Source organism: Numida meleagris, chromosome 2 (genome assembly GCF_002078875.1).
Source record: "Numida meleagris isolate 19003 breed g44 Domestic line chromosome 2, NumMel1.0, whole genome shotgun sequence".
NCBI classification, from domain to species: Eukaryota; Metazoa; Chordata; class Aves; order Galliformes; family Numididae; genus Numida; species Numida meleagris.
Genome location: NC_034410.1, coordinates 136,810,652 through 136,832,271, shown reverse-complemented (window position 1 = coordinate 136,832,271; position 21,620 = coordinate 136,810,652). Strand labels below are relative to the sequence as shown.

The 21,620-nt window shown below is 41.8% G+C and overlaps 1 long non-coding RNA gene across 3 annotated transcripts; it reads right to left on the bottom strand.

Annotated features, from left to right (window-relative positions):
* On the bottom strand, positions 7,990-21,283 carry LOC110394285. 3 transcript variants are annotated; one of them, XR_002435520.1, is made up of 3 exons: positions 21,242-21,283; positions 11,688-11,866; positions 7,990-8,074 (listed from the first exon to the last, which is right to left on the bottom strand). It is a non-coding gene; the product is annotated as an uncharacterized LOC110394285 (long non-coding RNA). The 3 variants fall into 3 exon arrangements; XR_002435518.1 differs by lacking the exon at positions 7,990-8,074 and adding an exon at positions 9,646-10,146; XR_002435519.1 differs by lacking the exon at positions 7,990-8,074 and adding an exon at positions 9,646-10,143.

Sequence of the window (21,620 nt, the reverse complement as noted above, 5' to 3'; positions counted from 1 at the left end):
CCTGGGGTGAGCGCGGGGCCGAGGTGCGGGGGCTGCGCGTCCGCTCTGACGGAGCTGGGTGGCAGAACGTGGGGAAAGCCCGCGTGCTCTGACATCAGCGATACATAGGGGTGAATTACTCGTGCGCCTAAAAGCCTACTGCGCAGGGAATCCTTCCCAAATGAAAGCGTTTGTTTGCTTGGCTGTGCTGTCAGAGGGTACTGGTGCGCCGGCTGTGGGCCCGGTTTGTCCCAAACCGCCCTCTGAAGGACGTGGGGTTCCAGCACGTCCCGCAGCCCGCGCTGCTGTGCGTGCTTCGCTCATGAAATTGCCACACGTCTGCCCTCGCGCTCCGGGTGTGGGCAGAGCCACTTCCCGGCTTCCCCCTGAGTAATGCACCTGGGAGAAGGAATGGTCATTTTAATTAGGACTGTGTGATGCAAAAGCTGTCATCCTCAGTGAGTAACCGGAGAGCTGGAGCATGTGGAAAAAAAAAGCATTTTCCTCTGCAATTGTTTCCCTCCTTGTGCATCTCTACAGACGGCCCAGGTATACAGACTGCCTAACTTTGGGAAATGTCAAGTTGGCTTGATGTTAAAAAACAAAAAGATTAAAAATATTAAAAATATTAAATGCAAATGTGTAATCATAGAATCATTAAGGCTAGAAAAGACCACTAAGATCATCTAGTCCAACCGTCAAACAATCCCCACCATGCTCACTGAACCATATCCCTTAATGCCACAGCCACACAGTTCCTGAACGCCTCCAGGGGCAATGATTCTACCACTTCCCTGTGCAGCCTGTTCAAATACTTCACCACTCTTTCTAATATCCAGCCTGAACTTCCCATGGCACAATTTGAGACCATTCCCTCTCATCCTATTGCTGTTACTTGGGCGAAGAAGCTGACCCACACCTCACCACATCCTTCTATCAGGGAGGTGTAGACAGCGATAGGGTCTCCCATCAGCTTCCCCTTCTATGACTGAGCAATCCCATTTCCTTCAGCTGCTCCCCATCAGACTTGTGCTCCAGAGCCTTCACAGCTTTGTTGTCCTTCTCTGGACACACTCCAGGGCCTCAGTGTCTTTCTTGTAGTGAGGGGCCCAAAACTGAACACAGCACTTGAGGTGTGGCCTCACCAGGGCTGAGTACAGGGAGACAATCACCTCTCTGCTCCTGCTGGCTGCACTGTTGCTGATACAAGCCAGGATGGCCTCAAGTTGTGCCAGGAGAGGCTCAAGTTGAGTATTTGGAAGAATTTCTTCTCAGAGTGGTGAGTCATTGGAACAGGCTGCCCTGAGAGGTGGTGGAATCACCGTCCCTGAAGGTGTTTAAGGAAAGGGTAGATGTACTTAAGGACATGGTTGATATCTAATTTAAATCTCCCCTCCTTAAAAAAAAAAATAGATGTCGAGGGAAGTTTTTTATTGAGAGAGTGAGGGGCTGGAACAGGTTGCCAGAGAAGTTGTGGATTCGCTGTCCCTGGAGGTCTTTGAGCAACTTGATCTAGCTGTGGATGTCCCTGTTCATTGCAGGGGAGTTGGACTAGATGACCTTTAAAGGTCTGTTCCAACTCTAACAATTCTATGATTCTATGGTTTTATGCCATTGGTCTTCTTGGCCACCTGGGCACACTGCTGGCTCATGTTCAGCTGGCTGTCAGCTTACACCCCCAGATCCTTTTCCTCCACACAGCCTTTCCACTCCACTGCTTGTATGAATGAAAAGCTGTTTTAAGGCCAGGCCAAGGTCAGCTCACACGCTTTTTGGCATCTGCCACCCTGCTGCTTTCTGCATATGCCTGCCCCCAGCTTTACTTGCCACTACTCAGCCATTCCACACATCCCACCCGCTCACAGTTTAAGCCTTCTCTATTATTTTCAAGGGATTTTGGACCAGGCCCAAGAGAATTGCATAGGCACTTTCCTAAGCAATGCCCCACGCTAACAAAACCAGAAAAGTAGCCAGATTGCTAAAGGATTGCATTACAAAACCCGCGTGCATGGACAAAGTGCATTTTTTAATCGCATGCTGAAAAGCGTAACTCTGACCTAGTGGCTCTCCCCATGCCAAATAGCAACTAGAGGTTAGGGTTTGAAATGTGAAAAGTGTTTATTTCACATACATGGCTGACAATGGCTGAATCAAAGGGATTCAGACCTTCCTGAATGACTTTACTCCCCAGCTGCTGAACTGGCCGCTATGTTAGGCTGCTAAATTGAAATAAAAGCATTTGCTTTGAAATAAAAAGCAGTCTACATCAGACAATTGATATTGATGATTCTCAATAATCCAGATGAAAATATTTATTTATATGAGGCATAATTTCAGGAAAGCAGCAACATAAAGCAACGTTTATGGCAATGGGACTCAGTGCTCCCTTGAGGCCATTCCAACTTTATCTAATATCCCCATCAGTCAGGGGGATCAGGAATCTATTTTTGTGGTACAGAATCAGAGGCAATGCTATAGTATGTATTTATTTTGCTTTAAAGTTGTATGAATTAAAAGTAATCCATTAAATAGGGCCTCAGGTTTTAATATGTGCACTACAGGCATATTTTACAGATGGTTTTTTGGCATATAAATACTGAAATAGATTTGTGAAGTTATTTTGTGCATGAGCAGTTTTGAGTTGCAGCTGTTCCAGAAATCCCTGTGTTTGTAAGGCAGAGCGGAGCAAATTCATACATTTTCACACGCTTTTCTGAAAACTTCTTCCAGTGTTGAAGACTCCTGCTGTTAATCTAAGTAAATTAAGAAAACCCTAATCTTGATTCTCGTGTGTGCGGTACGTGTGAAGATGACACCTACTGGATTCTTGGAACTTCACAGTCTGCGCTCCTGGAACTTTCAAATATGGAATAATAAACCAAATTCAGCATTGTTACACAGCTGTAACTACTGAATTCACTTCAGTTGCATATACATACTTGGGGAAAATGGTCATATTATTTCTAGGGTTAAATTCAGTCTTAACCTCTTTAGAAATATATATTTTAGGGTTAAATCCTATTCTATGAAAATTTATACTCCAAGAAAACCTTTCTTAGTTGGAGGCTTCTGCAGTGTTTTGTTTGTAAACTAGCATAAATTAAGCATAAAATTCCCTTATTTGCCTGTAGGGATTAATTGTCAAGGGCAAATAGTCCTGAACTCCAAGGTGACTCTGTTCCATGTGTCACTATGGCTGTGTACACCCACAGCAGGACCTGGGGGATGTGCCTGAGAGTACATAAGAACTGAAGGATTTCTTCATACACTTCCTATATGAGGCGACAAGTCAGAATGCCTCCGATCCATTTATTTCCGCAACAAACGGAAGGCATTGGAATTCCTTAGTGTTTTAAACTGCACTTGGTAGAAGGTTGGGGCTTTATTCTCAGTCATTTAAAAATGAATTCCATTTTTTGACGCAGCTCAGAGTGGTCAGATTTCATACAATTTTTCAAAAACTATTAAAAATGTTAATTATTTGAGATTTTTAGAACGAGAGGAACTGTGTGGATACTAATTATCAAGTGCATTTCCTTGAACTCCAGCTGTTGTGTTAGTGGTTTTAGTGGGCAGAAAACAGTCCTTACTGTCTTTTGGAACGGCAGAACAGTGTACTGCTGAAAACCTCTGCCGAGGCCTCGGGACGGCCCGTGCCCCTGTGAGGTGGTCATCTGCAAACACTGCTTGGTAGAGCTCCTCTTGCTTTACTGGATTAAAGCTAGTGCTTACACCAGGTATTATAGAGCCATGTGGTCTTGCAAAAATCTTTTTTTTTTTTTTTTTTTTTTTTTTAGAAAAAAGAATAAAAATGCAGAGAAGGTTTCAGAGTACTGCTTTGGTTTCTAACAACAAGACCCTGCAAAGCTCTAAATACATGCCGTACCTAGGAAGTGCGCTGTTTGAGATAGCTCCTCCCTGATCCGTCACATTCACGGTTTCTGGTTTTTTCTTTTTTTTTTTTTTTCTGGGCACTACACAGAGAAACTGTTTTTCTTTCATAACTCCCTATGTACAGAGACATTGTGGCTTCTGCTGAGTTTGCCTTCTTTTCCAGAGCTGCATTACAGACCTGGTTTAATGACTTAACAAAGTGTGCAAAAAGAATCACAGAACCATAGGATGGTTTGGGTTGGAAGGTACCTCAAAGATCATCTAGTTCCAACCCCCTGCTATAGGCAGGGACACCTCCCTCTAGACCAGGTTGCTCACAGCCCCATCCAGCCTGGCCTTGAATGCTTCCAGGGAAGGGCCATCCACAGCCTCGCTGGGCAACCTGTTCCAGTGTCTCACCACCCTCACAGAATGAATAAGTATAGTTCCATTTTTCTAGCACTACCAAGTATCCCTTTTTCTGCTGGCACAGTTTTTTTTGAGTGCATCTTATTAGAGAGGCAATATTGTGTGCTTGCCAGCTGGGTATCATACCCTTCCGTAATACCTTCCCATATACCTGCCCCCACTCCTCCCTAATCCTGTTATTAATCCATAGTAGAAAAGGCAACGTGCTTAACTACACATTACATATTAAGTGAAAAATAACTCTAGAATGTTAAAATGGTCAAATAAATTCAGAGTATTTCTGATCAGATCCTGGAAATTTGCCCTAGGAGTTGATGTTCAATATTTTTACAGTTTTTAACAGTTGTTTCTGTTCTGTCGGTGTTCTTGGCCATCACTTCTTGATATCTCAGTATCCATTTGTTCACAGAAAACAGTGCCTTTCCTAAAACAGGACTCTGGAAAAGCCTGACAGTTGGTGCAGCTGCATTTTTTCAAATGGCAGACAAAATTCAAAAGAGGTGTCTCTGACTGAGAGAGAGAATTAGAAATGATTCTGATATACTGCGTGGAACACACAGAAGAGCAAATGCTGCGGTCATAGCAGTTTATCGGATCTCAGCCATGCTTTGTGCTATACAGCTGCAAATGTAAAAACAAAATGTAGATGAAATGTTTATTTTTTACCTCATTAATGAAAATTTTCCTTTTGAAGACACAATTAAATAGCAGCTATACACATAGAACCTTGCTCTATGTGCTGTTTTTTATAGCTAATGGAAATAATTGGCCACTAGACTCGAGTTTTTTTTTCTGTGTACGAGCTGTGATTGCCAGCCTCACCAAACCACACAACCAGGACTGTTTTCTGAAGCCAGAACAGCGCTGCCCACAGTTCCCTTGCCCTTTGCTTGCATGCTGCCAAGCTGGAGCTATTTGCTAACTTGTGGTCTACCAAATTTAGCTAGTTTCTGACAACTGAACACGGTTGACAGAAGTGTACGGCTGGCCACCAGTTAGACTACTTTAAGCTCATTAACACCAGTTAGCTGATATAAAATTAGTGAAAAACAATCGAACACTGCTCTGTGTCAAAACAGTTTTTTGATTAATGCAGCATGCTGGAAAGAATGATTTCCTGTTTGACACGTGTCTCAGGGTGACTTCAGTCTTCAGAAGAGCTAATCTGTGAGGTATTTGTTCACAGGACATTTGTGAGAGACAAAAGTGGGGAGAATCGGAATTATGCTGGAAACTAGACCTCCCATGGCAGAAAAGGTGGTCATGGAATATCCTCCCTGGCAGAGGAAATCTTAACATGGTTAGGACTCATGGTCCATGGTTATGGACCATGAGGCTTCAGAAATTGAATTGCTGAACATTGAATCTGATCAGCAAAAAGAGAGCTCTGAGTGTTAGCTGTGTGTGATGAAGTGGTGGGAAGAAGAGAGTGGCATGATTTTGTCTTGTATAAATACAGTGTAAGGGACTTGTAGGATAGTGCAAAAGAAAGGCCAGAGCTATGACCTATCTAGCCTTTCTCCAGAGAAACCCAGGCCTTGGTATAAATTTGGTGGATTTGATGAAGAAATCTGGAAGTTTTGCCTGACATTATCCAATGAGCTGCAGCACTGGAGCCAGAAGAGCAGTCAGCCTCACTTCCTCTACTGCTAACGAGGGAAGTAAGCTCATTCAAAGCTTTCATTTCAGCTCTTCAGTTTATAATAATCTAGAGATGCCTTGGGTAGGATTCCTCTCAGCTGACTGCCATCTAAAAGCCTACTTTATGTAAACTACACAGTTGTCTTTAGACTGGCAGAGTCCTCCCCCAGAGATGCCAGAGAAGACAAACTCTCACTGCCTATCCAGGGAACTTGGGTGGTTCCCTGCCCTTCGTTTGACTTAAGCTGAGCAAGGGAAGTGTACCAGAGAGGGCTGAATAGCACAGTCTCCATCACTGATGTAAGAAACAGCCCTGTAAAGTCTGGGAGGGTGCTGAAATTAGTCTGAACAAATTATTTGCATGCTCTTGGAGATGGTTCCAGTTCCCACAATATCTCTCTTAACTACAAGCAATATGGAGTGCAGAAATTCTGTTTTATGTACCAGTTCTATAGATTAAAATGGAGGAACTGAACATTGTAAATTGTGGATTATATGCGTATATTACAAAGATTTACTGTGTACATTTGATATTGAAAAGAGCATCCACATCAGTGTCCTGTTTTGAAAACATCACAGCCTGTCCTCCTTTCCCTCTCAGGTTTATTAATGTACTGTTGCTATGTGAAGGGTTTTTATTTTGATATGATTTTTCCTACAGGATGACCTTAATCTAGGAAAAAAAAAACCCATAATCAGCATTCTGTTATTTTGGGTTAATCAAGACTTTGATGGGAGTATTCATGAGCATGCAATCCAGAGCACTGTGTAGCTGGCTGTGAAATTTCAGCCAGTAGTTCTTGTACCTAAAGCTTGTACCTTGAAGCTTCTTAAGGCTATATCCAAGTCTAACATCAGCTTTAATTAGAGCCACCTCAAATATCTGTGTTGGAATCTGACACCACATGAACTTTGCTTAGCTCCACGTTCTGCTGCAACATTTGTATTTAATAATGTTCATGAAAACCATTATTCCAGTTTTAGTCAATATTGGTTTCCTAAAAAGCCACTGAAACTTGTGATTTAAATGTAAAACCAGCTTAATAATGACAACTTCAGCTGAATATCTCCTTTAGAGTTGGAATAAATGAAACCCTCAGGATACTCATAGGTATGAAAATAAAAGGTCATGCAAATCTGTTTGAGAAGAGACAGTAGTTTTGCACAGCCTGAAAGCTAAATTCTTCTGTAATAGACAAACATTACGTCCCATAGCAAAATTAAATTTCAACCTGCTCACTTGATCGATTGCTGTAAAAGCCCACTCAGCACAGGCACTTCACAGTGCGCTTCCAGCCAGCTCCCCGATGCTTGGTGGCCTGGCCAGAAGATGGCAGACGTGTTTTGTGGGAGGAAGGAAAGTGTGCCAAGCAGGCAGGTGTTCTGGAGAATGAAACAATTCATGGACAAGACTCGTGGCGTTAACGTTGTTTTTATTGGCCACGTAATGGTTAAACTATAAGATACCAAAGGATGACAGGGTTTGGATATCTGCATGTGTACAGGGGGAGGCACGCCCCACTGGCCCCACTGGCATTGCTGACGTAGGACGCGCTTCCAAGTGATGCAATACAGTTCTGGGATTACCTGTGCTGCCCTGCATTTATTGTCAGCCTCTGTAATAGAAATTCTGAGAAAGCCATGGCAGAATCACACAATTAGACTGCAACTACTACCAAACACTTCCTCCCAAAACTGGGCTTTCTGATCCAGCATGCACATGTCTTTTCTTGCCTTATGAAATCATACTGAGTTGAATTATAACCTGCTGTTATTACTACTAGTAGTACTATTATTATTATTATTTGGACTGTTGCTCTTTCCTTCCCTCCTTCCATAACTTTGGCACGGGTAGGTTCAGGGATTAAGCATGTGATGAGTTTAGATGCTGCGTTACGAGCTAATGCTTTCCACTCTCAGCTATCAAAGACCAGCAATTTCTGAATCCTTTCCAGAACTGCAGACAGTTCCTTTTACTTCTAATTCATGGGTTTAGACCACGACTGTAAGAAGAGTAACTTTCTAGACAAAGAAACTTCACTGTCATTTTAAGATACTCCACTTTATTAGAGAATTGATTTGTTGGCAGTGAGTTTCATTTGTAGGCTTTTGCTGATCTTTCAGATATCCTCGGCACAGCTTACAGACTCCCCTAAAGGTAAGGACAGAGATCTTGAATGTAATTATATTTTATAACAGAGACTAGCATAGGGAGCAAAGGACGTGATCTGAAGGCATGAGGTAATATTACATAGACATTTGTTAAAGGTTCAAGGGCTAGACAGGTTAAATGGCTGTAGTCCAGCTGAAATGTCACAGAACTGTATATAACTCTGTCCAAGTCATCGTTCGCTGGGGTACAATAAGCCTTGTGTGGGACTGAAGGTGCAGCCATGTGAAAAGTTGCTACTAGTGAGGAATCCAAGAGTCCTAAAAGAAGAATTTGGTCAAATTTGGATGTGCATTTTCAACAGAAAATTAAAAGGCTCAAAATATTTCCCACTGCCATTGGCAATTTTTTTTTTTGGAGAGGGTTATTGTGGGCTTAAATCTATGCACATTTTAATTGTGACCTTCAAACACTAAGCCACAGCGGTGACTGTACGCGCTGGCACAGCAGTGTGCTATGTCAGTATGTCTAACACTCGAACTGGCATCCCTGGACCCGGTCACCCAAGGGCTACATTCCCATACAGGCCCACAGAGAGCTGATGCCCTGTAGAAAGTCATCAGTCATTGCTAGGGTGTTCCACAACACTGATGCTGTACAAACACTCCAGTCTATACAATCACTTTACTTACAATGGAGCTAAAGAGGAGGGAAAGATTTGGGGGAAAAAAGACCAATAAAAACAGAATATACCATAAAGAAAGGAAAGTGCTTTTTCCATATATTTTCATTATGACTAAGAGTTTATTGGCCTGAGCTCCACATGCACATTGTGAGAAGCTGGGATTGTCACGAATAAAAAATGAAACAAAAGGCTTAGATTGGAAAAGACCACTAAAATCATCTGGTCCAAACATCGACTCATCGCCACCATGCCCACTAATGTCCATTTACCAGTAGATTTTTTTGGGGCGGTGGGGGGAAGTCCCATGGTGACTGCCTTGTCTGCATCACCTTTGAGGGCAGGACAGAAAGAGGATGGCAGAAAATGCAGTGAAGGATCATTCAGTTGGTATCACAGAACGTTTTCAGGCTAGAAAGGCAGCTCAGCACTGAGATGGGCTTCCATGTGAGTTGCGGAAATTCCGCCACTGATGGTTTTTTTTAACAGCAGGGTATAGAAATACCTAAAAGGAACACTCCTTATAACTTTTATCCTGGAAGGGCAAGAATATGGATAGTTGGTATTGACTTCAGTTCATTTAGCATGTTGGTATTACTGATAGTAGCATATGGTGATGAACTGATTCAAAATTACTATGCACATTTATTTTAATAATTTGCCTCAGAGTATTAACTGAACATTCATAATATTTACATAGAAAATGATGGAGTCTTTCTAACATTTGCATTGTGCTGCTATGATGTATTACATTGTATGAAGCTACATGGCATCATTTCATGGTAAACTGAAATGGAAAAGGGATCCTGCTGGCAAAAAATCTGAAAGGAATCAAAGTTTCCCTTTCACGGGCTGGACAGTTCCTGGGTCCAGCTCAGTGTTTCCACACAAACCATGTGCCAGTTCTGCTCTTGAAGAAATGTTCCTGGAATCGCAGCCTCAGATTATTCATCAGTTTTGCATCAGTTTTCCCCAGATGCAAAAAGTCTGTAGATAGCAGCTACTACAGAAAACGTATTTGTCTAGCATGACAGTTCTTATAAAAGGATCTTTATTTATACTGTCAGTGAAAAAATATGCCCCGTTCTCCTTTTTGAGCCAAATCCTTGGTCCCTACCCAGAGTCTGATTAAACAGGACTTGCTCCCACTGATGAGCGCTTTGCTAAACCTTTCCAAAGCTGCAGTGGATGGTGCCAGGACCAACTCTGCCTCCTGAATGCCCCCTCCTGCTGCTCCTAGGTGCCTTGGCACTGTGTCTGTAATGCTGCTGGATGAGTCACAGTCTCTCTGGTCAACCATCCCCGAAATCCTTCCAAACAGGGGATAATGCAGAGCACTTGCGCTGGCTTTAGCAGGATTTTGATGAGGTCATCTGGGTGTGCTTTCTGGCTCAGTTTGAACTGACTGACATCTGCACTGCTGGGGAAACTGCTGAGGAAGAGGACGGGATCATGCACAGAACCTCATGGAGCCATGGTGCACATTCTCTGAAAACACATTTCTACTGTTTCTCATCATCTATGTCTCAAAACCTTGTGATTCACATATGATGATGATTGTTACTATAGATGCTAGCAGCCTCAATCAATTTTCCATTATCTTTACTTGTTCCTGACAACACATGTAGAGCGTGAGTTGAAAACATAGAATAGTTATAAAGAGAAGAAGAATATAGGGATTTTATGTAGATGAATTATTTATATAAAACAAAATAATCTCCATCACAGCTGGAACAGTAACAGTTAAAGTGTTTCCACAAAAAAAAAAAAATTAACTGGAAGGAATACTGATGTGAGAACAGTATTTAAAACACCTGTATTCCCTTTTGGCTAAGCTCCTCATGGGAAAAAAAGTGTTTTATGGTCTGACTGGCTTGTACTTATACACACACACACTGTTGGTGATCATGGGAGGAGGAGAAAGAAGGCATGGAAAAAGCCTGGGTACACTACAGCTCTTACAGTCATTTCTCTGCCTATGAGGGACTGAGTGCCCCATCCCTTTGCTATTGTCTTTCCTGCAAATGTTGTAATGCTTTGTTTGCTTTATTTAATTTTAATTTTAATTTTTCCAGAAGCCAGTTTAAATTAGAAGCTATCATGACTGGAATATTTTTCTTGTATTTAGAAGACAACATCTGCAAGAATTATAAATGGGCCCCAGAGAAATGATTGATAGGTATGCTGGGACCACCAGTACTGTGGGTAGATTATTTCATGCTTGTTCTGTGTTCTCAGAGCCATTTCAAACGACCTGTTCTTGTTCCTGCCAAGTTACATTGCGAAATTTAATCAATATTCCCTTTCTGTTAAGATTATTGTCTCAGCAACTGGCATAATATACTCTGTTTTTACCTTCTCCTCTTTCAGACTTGGTGTATTGGAATAATATCCATTTCTTTATTTATCTTTAAATGGAAATGCTTTGGGCCATGTGGCCAAATTACCAGCTCTTGTTGGGCTGTTGAGTTCAGTGGGATTAAAGAAATTGATTTAAACTAGCTGAGTCCATAGCAAACGGAGAAAGTTTTCAGAGATTTGGCATCACTTCTGTTTAATGACATAAAGCCAGGTAGAACTGTCTGAATCATTTCTAAGTTTTTCTTCAACTCTCGAGAGAAAATGTGAAGTACAATGTCATTTAACTCACTTTCTCTTACTGCATCAGCAAGCATTTCATTAATAACAGTAATTTGAGTCCCATTCTGTCTCAGTAATGCTGTGGATGCGCTACAAAGTCCGTAACAATGCACGTTCAGCTCGTTCCAGATGGAAGTTACCCGCAGGCCATTCACCTCAGCTGGTGGAAGTTCAGCCGCAGACTGAACGGATGGATAGGATGTGCAGCTCTTGTGTTTGAAACAATTCCCAAGAGGAGTTTATGGACTGATTACATGGTCTAAACACTACAGTGACAGGTACCAAGCATTACTTAAACATAAATATTTGCGTAAGAGAAGTTGATTTTCTTACCTGTAGTGGTAGTTCTGAGCCTTCAGTGCTTGTGCTGATGGAAACATTTTATCTTTCAGAAGATTCCCTAGTTTTCAAATTAATCACTGCTCCATGCCGTCCTGTTGTGCTCTTCAGTCCTGCCATCCATCAGTGGCCTCCATCCTGGTCATCACTCCAGTCACTACCAGATCTGAGTGCTTTTTTAAAGGAAGGAATCAAAGACGTAGGTACTTAATGTCTGCAGAAAATAAAAGATTTGAAAGCATTTCCCTTTGTAGCTCCCACACTGCACTGTGCTCTTCTTTCTCTATTATACTCAATATACTTTTAAAATATGTATTGCATGTAGTGCATCTTTCTTTAAAATCCAAGATGCGTGTTGTGAGCTATCTGACAACTAAGACAGTCAGTGGAATAGGGAAATTACAGGTCATAAGAACCTGGCCCAGACAGAAGTGTTAACCAATAACATACAGTGAATGTTCCTGGGCTGGACTAGGGGGATTAAGGAGCATGATCTGATTATGCTAATTTTCTTCATCTCTTAATATCTTTAGATTGCTTCATTGAAGTTGAAAGAAAAACTCCCTGTGATTTATGTGGAGAGATGTTTCACCCTTCATTTCCAAGGAAAACATCTGCTTTATATGGTAAGTATCTGCACATGGTAAATATGGATTTGTTCTCTTCTCAGCCAAACACTCCTGTCCGTATGCAAGAATTCAGAATACAGCAGGAAATGTTGTATAACACAGAGCTGGTTTTGCTTCTTACCAACCATTGCTACAAATTTTAATATACTGATACCTCCTATCACCAAATACTAGCAGCTTTTCATTTATATGTTAGAGAATCAAAGTGTGTCATTTGCTTTCCTTGCTTCTGCACAGTTCCTCATTCAGGCTATATTCAAACTCATCTAGTTTTCACATTATTTAAGCAATTAGCAGTATGAAACCTCTTGTTCTCACTTCCCTCTCCCTGAAAAGTAATATTGCAGCAGCTAAGTCCATTAAGCTCCTGTTCTGGGACACATTATCACCTCTGCTTCCATGGTCGAAGCAAGGAACAATTTTCTGTCTCCTAAATGTCCCCCGCTTCTATGTGTGCTTCGACATCATTAGAGATGATAAATAAGGTAATAAAAGAAGCTGAACTGTAAGCAGGAAGAGAAGGAAAAACTCTTTCCTTAGCTATTAGCCCTCTTTAATCTTCACTTAAGTGAATCAGGGAGATTAGCTTACGCAAGCAGTTATAGGAAGAGGTGGGAGCCAGCAGGTTTTTAAGATTCATTTACTTCATTGTGGTCTATCAAAAGTGATTGCTCGGCCTCTCCTAATCACTTTAAGATGATAAATTCCCGTGGCTGAGTGCAAAGGATAAAATCTTGGCCTCTTGAAGGAATGAGAACTTTGCAACTGAATTCACTGGGGTAGCATTCTGTGTTAGTGCCTCCTTCTTTTCCTACTGCTCATTTTGTTCGATGGTTCCAAGCTGGCATTTACTTCTTGCTTGGCAAGGTGGTTTCCCTGGCAGAGGATGTGGGCTGCAGCTTCAGCTCTGCGACATTCCTGGTGGGCATGTATTCCATGTCATTTGAGAGACTTCAGAGTCCTCCTCTCCTCTAGGGCAGCAAAATGGCTGCACACAGATCTGAGTAATTCCTCATCAGATGTTGCAAGAACCATTGATTGGCCTGGATTACTGACATAAGAGAAAGCCAAACTCTCACTGAAGCTTTACTGGCAATTAAAATAAAACAAAGGCAGAGAAACATGCGAGGTGATTCCCCAGGGGCTGGGCTCCGGGGCTGCCAACCAATGTCATTAGCTGCTTGCGGATGTACAGTGCGTGCACGGTGCTCTGCAGCTGCACTGCCTGCCTGGGCTTTGCTGGCTGAGGATACCAAAGTATCTGACAGATGCGTCATTAACTGTGTCTACACTGGTCTGCCAGATTCCTTCTGAAGAGTGGAATGACCTGTCCTCGCTGGTCACCTCTAGATATACCCACACCAGTTTCTGCATCTCTTCAGTCCTTCCCAGCCCCTTATTTCTCCCAGTGACTGGAGTCTTGGATCGAGATCTGAATGGCATCAGGCTATGATCCTGCCTGCTCTGATGTCTCTGCTCCCCCCACCTGGGGTCAGAGCAGAAGCAAGCAGCAGCCTCAGCCTCTTGAGATGGCTGAATGGAGTGCAGTGGTCTTTCTCCATTGTACCTTAGCTAACCTCAGCTTACTATGTATAACATTACTGCAGAGTGCTGCATGGAAGCCTCCCCTATACCGCAGATATTATCCAATATAATGCCACATATTTAAGTTCCCGTTTTTCTTTTCCAGAAATTAGCATAAAGCCACTTCTAGTAGAAATAATGAATTAGTATTAAATGCTATGTTTTTATATTGCTTTTAAACCATTTGAGCTGCTAATACTATATCACTGACTTTGACACTGGAAATTCATGTTGGGTAATAGAAGAGATCTGGAGAACATTAGTGCAGTAGGTGGTACATCTGTCAGTGAACACTGAGGAGCACATTCCACCAGTTCAGAATCCATGAAGCTGAATATCCACAGCAAAGTTTGAGAAAACTGCTTTCTTTTCTTTCCCCATGAGGGTGTCCTAAAAACAGACTGGAACTAAGATAAAACTTAACAGTCTCAATTCCAGATGTAATCAAAATTCCTCTTTTGGGTTTTAATTTAATTGAGGTGCTAATGAATCCTTCTGCAACATCAAAAATGTAACCTGAACAACCGTATTTTAATGGGGTCTTTCTGATTCTGATGAGTCCAGAACAAATTTGGCAGTGGTAGTCCAACATTAGCCTAGATCCCAAGGCAAGGGAATTTAGAGAACAGCAAGTCCGAATCCATCACATGGTCCAACAGTATGCTTCTGAGTTTCATAATAAAGGACCAAATCTGCACAGAAGCGTACTACTCCTTTCAGCATACAATGCACAGTAAAGCAATTATCTCAAAATTAAGAGTGTTTGCAGACAGTTAATGGTAAAGATGGCATGAACCTCACAGGAAAAATACTGACAGTAGGTTTCACTCCCCCTTACCATCTTCCCTCCTCCAGAACTAGCAAAAATAACACGGAATGTCAAGTGCAACATCAAAATAATTCAGCGGTAGTTTGATGTTCCTAAAATATTTGTAGCCACAAAGATCTTCAGTTTTGTAACTTATTTCCTGGGTATGTGTTTGGCTGACCATGCAATCAAATTGAATTGTATTTCTGAATCCAGCTGTTTCTCCTGATGCTGCAGGCCAGAACTCTGAGTGCAGTGGGTCACCATGCTGTGCTGGTTGAGTTTCTTCCCTAAGTTTTGATAATGAGACCTGAATTTTGAGAATGAAAAGACAAAAAGGAATTGGGATCGTTACTGGAGGTAAGAAGAAGGGGTAAAGAAACCAAACAGGCCTTCCTGCATGGCTGTGATGTAAGAATAAGAACTTTGATTTTAATGAAGATGACAGTGAAAAGGAAGCATTCCAAAGAAAGGAGTAAGCAAATGCCACCCAGTTTAGAAAGTGTGGGTGGTAGGAAGCACAGTGACACCCATAGTCACAGATGAAAGAAGTGAGGGGACAGGTACGTGAAGAAAGAAACTGAGTTCAATAACTCTTGTTCTGCACTTGTGGCAGTGAGCGGTGTCCCTCAGGGGTCCACCTCGGGACCAGTGCTCTTCAACATCTTTATCAGTGACCTGGACTGTGGGATCGAGTGCTCCCTCAGCAAGTTTGCAGACAACACCAAGCTGAGTGGTGCAATTAATGCAACAGAAGGAAGGGAAGCCATCCAGAGGGACCTGGACAGACTTGAAAAGTGGGTCCAAGTGAAAATTATGAGATTCAACAAGGCCAAGTGCAAAGTATTGCACTTGGGTCAGGGCAATCCGAGATATGTGTACAGACTGAGAGAGCTCATTGAGAGCAGCCCTGCCGAGAAGCACTTGGGAATTCTGGTGAATTAAAAGCTTGATAGGAGCCAGCAGTGTGCACTTGCAGCCTGGAAGGGCTTTTAAATTCATGTAACTGATTTTTTTATTTAAATGACTTATTTTTACAAGTTCATGAAGTGATGCAGACTTTTATGTATGCTATTTCAAATGATTGCACGAAGACATAGAAGTTCTGGTAATCAGTGTAGTTTTCATCTGAAATTTAAGAAAAGCACAGGGACTAGTCGGTTTGGAAATGAAATTCTACAGACAGTTCATTGTATCTGAGCCTGTGATTCCCTTGGCTGCAGTGAAATGCCAGCATCAGTATGCAGCAGCTGCTGGTCTCTGTAGAATAATGCAGACTTCTCCAACATCTGTGGAGGAAAAGGTCTTCAGAGCTTTGTGGTCTACAAATCACCATCACATGATTACACAAAAATAACCCAGTGGAAAATCTCTATTAACAATCACGTATGTATGTTCTTTCTCTCCAGAGCCTCCCTCATTTTTATTACAGGCATAACAAATGTCAGATGAAGAGGAAATTTTTAAAGTAAATGGGAAGAAGAAGAAGAGGGGAATTTCCAAACTTTCTGCCAGCAAAAAGTCTGGCTGAGAGCATTACCATATGGCATGCTGTTTGCATTTATTAGCGTTGCCCGTAGATAAGCATTTTCTTTGGAGATGGCTGACAGCTTTTAACATGGTGATTTTCAAGAACACTTCTGCAAACTGCTCCTCCTTTGCCTGTATCTATCCCTTGCTCATCCAGGATTGATTTTGTATATTCCACAATGCAAAACTCAGCCTGACAATCCTGAAAAAGAGTGAAGCGATTAAGACACATTCCTCCATGTCACCCTTTCCCCCAGAGCAATCCTGTTTCTTCCTAGCTGGGTTCTGCTTGTGGCAGCTCAGCAAGGAGCTGCGCTTTAACCTTGCCACAGTTCCGAGGAAAGCCACGCTGAGCATAGCTGGATCACTGCCTGGAGATGGGCTTTAGATCTAAATTTGCTACAGGATTCTGCGTAACCAGCTGAGAGGGAGTATTTCAGCAGAGGTAGATTTTGTGTAGCTAACAAGACTGTATGCAGCCTGCACAGAGCTCTTCTGCGTGGCTGGAATGAATTTTGCCCTTTCTAAGGATGGCGGAGATGTCTTTATGCTGATTGATCTTTTTTTTTTTAGGAAGTATTTTAATTGGTAGATATATAAATGGATAAAAGGAGATGAGCAGAGTTCGTCAATATTCAGCATTAACATAAATATTGTATGTTGATGCATAGGTTCAAGCATACTTCAGTGAACGGGATACTTTAAAGACCACCCAAATGACAGCACACTGTGTTTGTTCTTACTTTTCTATTTGTTGCCACAGAGAGGTGGTGGCCCCTAGCGGGCTCAGCAGAGGCTAAGGCAAAGCTGAGACTTCAGGGCAGACGCAATTGCTGCTAACAGCTTTTAAAAAGATGCCACGCACTGGGGAGGTGCTTTCACAATTTTAAACTTGCTTGGAGCTATTGTGCAGACAAAGCTTTAAGCGGCTTTGATTTTTAGGTATTTTTTTTTAAATCCATTTTTAGAAGGCTTTAAAGCCAATTCAAGCTGCTTGAAACATGACCTACAGTGGGGCTTCAACGCTTCTAAAATCAGAACTAGCTGAAGTACTTCCAAACCTGGCTATTTGGGTAGATTTTCCGTGTCAGGTATGTCCAGCACTTCTTCTGACCCCATATGGGAGCTCTATCGCATAACAAGACAGCTGAGCTTGCCTGCAGCTGCAGAGCAGGGTGGTTCACCAGTCACTACTCAGAAGGTGCAGCTGATAGAGATGCAGGAAACTGCTGGTGGGCAGCTCCCAGCAGCAGCCTGTGGGATCAGCAAGCAGGAGGGTGATGATGTAGCTGTGCAGCAGGCAGGTGACCCAGGAGTGCTGCAGCAGAGAATGATGGAAAGGGAACTGATGGAGTAAGTGTCAAATGCAGTGCAGGAGCTTGGGCAGGTCATGTGTCAGTGATTTGCTACTGGTGTTTTCAGTATTTAAGATGAAGTGGAAGTACCTCCTTATCTTGAGAATTAATTCACTGATGTTAATCCACCTCTTTGAAAGTATAAAGTGCTATAGAAATGTATTATCAGAAGAGCAAGAGGAAAATTCACCTGTAAATCCTTGGTTGCTGCATGTTCTTATCACCAGTTTTTCATAATGGTTTCCATCTTGGGCTGTTGATAGGACCGTCAATGCCAGACTTCTCTGGCACAAAGCTTAATTCCCCCCCACATTTGCAGCACCTGCAGCAATCATAATTCTGCAGCTATTTTGAATCACTGAAGACAAATAAAACATTAGTAATTTAATCCTTACAGATGCTTGTGTATTATATCCTCATGAATATGTATATTCTCCCATAATTCTACCCACAGAATTTTACCTATCTGATATTAATTCTCTAATTTATGTGTGATTGGATCCTCATAGAATGTCTTTCTGTACATGGAGGTGATTTTATTCACTCATTTTTTTTTATTATGAAGGAATGCTACTCAGGCTGTAACTCTTCTTCAGTTGTTAAATCTGCTATTGAGAGATTCCCCTCTTGATGGTTTGCTGACAGTGGCACAGAAAAACCAAGAAGTTTCTGCCTGGTCTTCCATAACAAGAGACAACGTGCCCAGAGGTAAAGTGTGTCCACAAGCAGATATCAGAACAAGTTTGGTAGCATATTTTATACATAATTTTGTGTTTTATGAGAGTTTGCAGACGTCTAGATGATCCTGGCTGATTGTGTTCTACTCTCATGGAGTTCTCTTAAGAGTACATGAATATTTGATTTTTTTTCTCCATTACCTTCCTGGACCTTAAGTTTTCTTTTACAGTAAGATGCTTTTATTGCATAATAGCAGAGTAATAGAGACTTAAAAGGGTATAGACTTCAATTTCATGAATTTTATATTTTCAGGGTGGCTTGCAGGGCCTTATCGTAATTAAAAAATAATCCTTTGATCCTGATTTTGTCAAATATTTATTACAGCATGTGTGGTAGTAAGTTTATCTCAGTTGTTAAGTCTTAGATCTGTATTTAAGATCAAATGCTGAGATCTACTGAGCTGAAAATTTTGACTATCTAGATAGTTTGGAAATTTGGTAAAGTTTCTTCAAACCGCTTATAGGAACCTTAATTTATGCTTTGATTATAAGTAATACGCATACAATTGTAAAGCGACAACTGGCACATGTAATACCAGGTTATTCTGTAAGTAGCTCAGACCTTCAAAATTAAGTTAAGGGTACACAAAGCCCTTCCTTCCTGGTGTCTCAGTTGCCATCTGATCTTCAGGTGTGCAGAGGATCCCCCTAACATCATTTCTAGCTGATGAGGACTGCAACACTAAGCACGCCTGATCGTTGTGTGCAAGCAGTGTAAAGGTCTTCCTTCCACAGAGTAATTACAGCTTCAGCTTGGGCCAGCACTAGTTGTTCTAATGCAGTTCTCATGATGCAGTCAAGTGGGATTTTTGAGATTTCAAGTCTGAAGTTTACACAACAGTCATCTTTTTTTATGTAGGTTTCTAGTTATCATGAATAGGATAAAACACTTGAAAATATTTATAGAATGTACGTTACAAGCCCCAGTGCTGATTCTCTATTTCCAGTCTGTAGATGTGCTAATCAGTTGCTCATCTTGTACTCTATCCCCAAAATCCTCTATCTGTGTTTATAGATCATTGGCCAGCCATACTTTTGGTAATAAAATCACCCATCCATGGAAGCAACAACTGCTACTTTCACTACTGTGGAAAACCAGAGGCAGTTTCTATTGTTGAGAGTCCAACATTCTCCTGCTCTGAAACTTCACGTACATTTTGTGGGGTCTGATATACATTACTTAATTACAAAAAAAAAAGTCTTTGTACTTTACTAGACTTTGGATTGTTTATTCTGGAAAAATTTCATCTCGTATCCTGGTTTTATGGCATATATGCCACGTGAAACAGCAGAGTCTCAGATATCAAGTTCAGTGAGATCTGTGCTTGTGCAGTTGTGGTTTTTGTTGGTTGTTGTTGTATTTTTCTTTTAAAAAGAGAAAAGGAAAGCTTATAGAATTGCAGATAGAGATGATACATTCAGTGAGCTCAAGTGAATACAGACTGCATGTTTTTGCCCTATGTATTGAAGAGTTTGTTCTTCCTCCTTATATAATCACTTAACTAGCTTGTATAAATAGAAGAGGCAGAAATCTGGGAGAATTGTGTTGTGATGACTGACATTACCACTGTTACTAATCATAACTGTTCTGCTTACACCAACACCAAGAGCAAAACTTCTCGAGATTCCACTTGTGTTTTCAGCTGGTACTGCAATCTCCAGTTTTCTTCTCTGTAGAATACCGTATCCCTAGTAAGTTTACAGGTGAATATCTGCCTTATGGCTGGAGTATTGTGTATACATTACCACCTATTTTTATTGAGCATAATGTGCTTTCAAACACTTTATAGGAGTAATTTTGTAAGCCGCTTAAAAATCACATTTGTAAGTAGCAATAAAACAAAAGAACAGTGCGTGGTCTCGACAAATAGCTCCTATGGTCATGATTAGCAACTCCCAGAAAAGCATCTGATTCTCTCCCAGCTATGGTCCATACACAAAGGCTTATTTGTGGTTGGTTTTTTGTTTGTTTGTTGTTTTTCTCTGGCCCAAATATTTAGTTTTGGAAAAAAAAAACAACAGTGTTCTTCAGATAACAATTTGGATTGTCAAAATAAGTTTCTGTTCTGTATAAATTAGAAAGTGAAGAGTGTAAAAGAACAGGATAAAATATGTTGAAATTAGTTTGAACTGTGGGATTCACCTGCTGCTGTGTGCCCAGGACAAGATGTGGGATCCCTTATTCTGCACAAATTGCTAGGCCACCTGAAATCCCACATACCAAGCCTGTATGCTGCTGCCCTGTGTGTTTATTTCCTGATGGAGGGTAAGTGTGCAGCTCACCAGGTTTAAAATCACACGCAGACTCTGCAGCAGAAAAGCAGAGTAAGTCCAAGTGAAGTATAATCTTAGGAAAAGCCAGTGTATTCGTACTTTAAAGGTAGTTTTGACTATGACTCATCTGCTAAAGCTTACGCATCTGGAAATTAAGCATCTGAGTCAGTTAGTCGCCGGCAGTTCCCTTTACAGTCCGTGCTGATGACCATACATGGACAGAGGATAGCTATGTGCATGCATCCCTTGTCTATATTAGGAGTTCAGACACCTGGCGAATCACAGAAATCAAAGAAGTTAGATGTTTAAATCTGAACTAGTCTCACTAGCTCACAGAAATCTGAAGCTCAGGCAAATCATAGATTCACAGAATCACCAAGGTTGCAAAAGTCCTCCAAGATCATCCAGTCCAGTTGTCCACCTATCACCAGTATTTCCCACTAAACCATGTTCCTCAGTACAACATCTAAATGTTTCTTGAACATCTCCAAAGACAGTGACTGCGCCACCTCCCTGGGCAGCCTGTTCAAGTGCCTGACTGCTCTTTCAGAGAAGAAATTTTTCCTAACGTCCAACCTGAATCTCCCCTGGCACAACTTCAGACCATTCCCTCTCATCCTATCACTGTTACCTGGGAGAAGAGGCCGACCCCCACCTCACCACAGCCTCCTTTCAGGGAGTTGTAGAGAACATTAAGGTCTCCCCTGAGCCTCCTCTTCTATGACTGAACAATCCCAGTTCCCTCAGCTGCTCCCCATAAGACTTGTGCTCCAGACCCTTCACAGCTTCACTGCCCTTCTCTGAATGTGCGCCAGGGCCTCAGTGTCTTTCTTGTAGTGAGGGGCCCAAAACCAAACACAGCACTTGAGGTGCGGCCTCACCAGGGCTGAGTACTCAGGGATGATCGCTTCCCTCCTCCTGCTGGCCGCACTATTTCTGACATAGGCCAGGATGCCATTGGCCTTCTTGGCCACCTGGGTAGTGAGTCCTTTATAGGCAATAAAGCACAG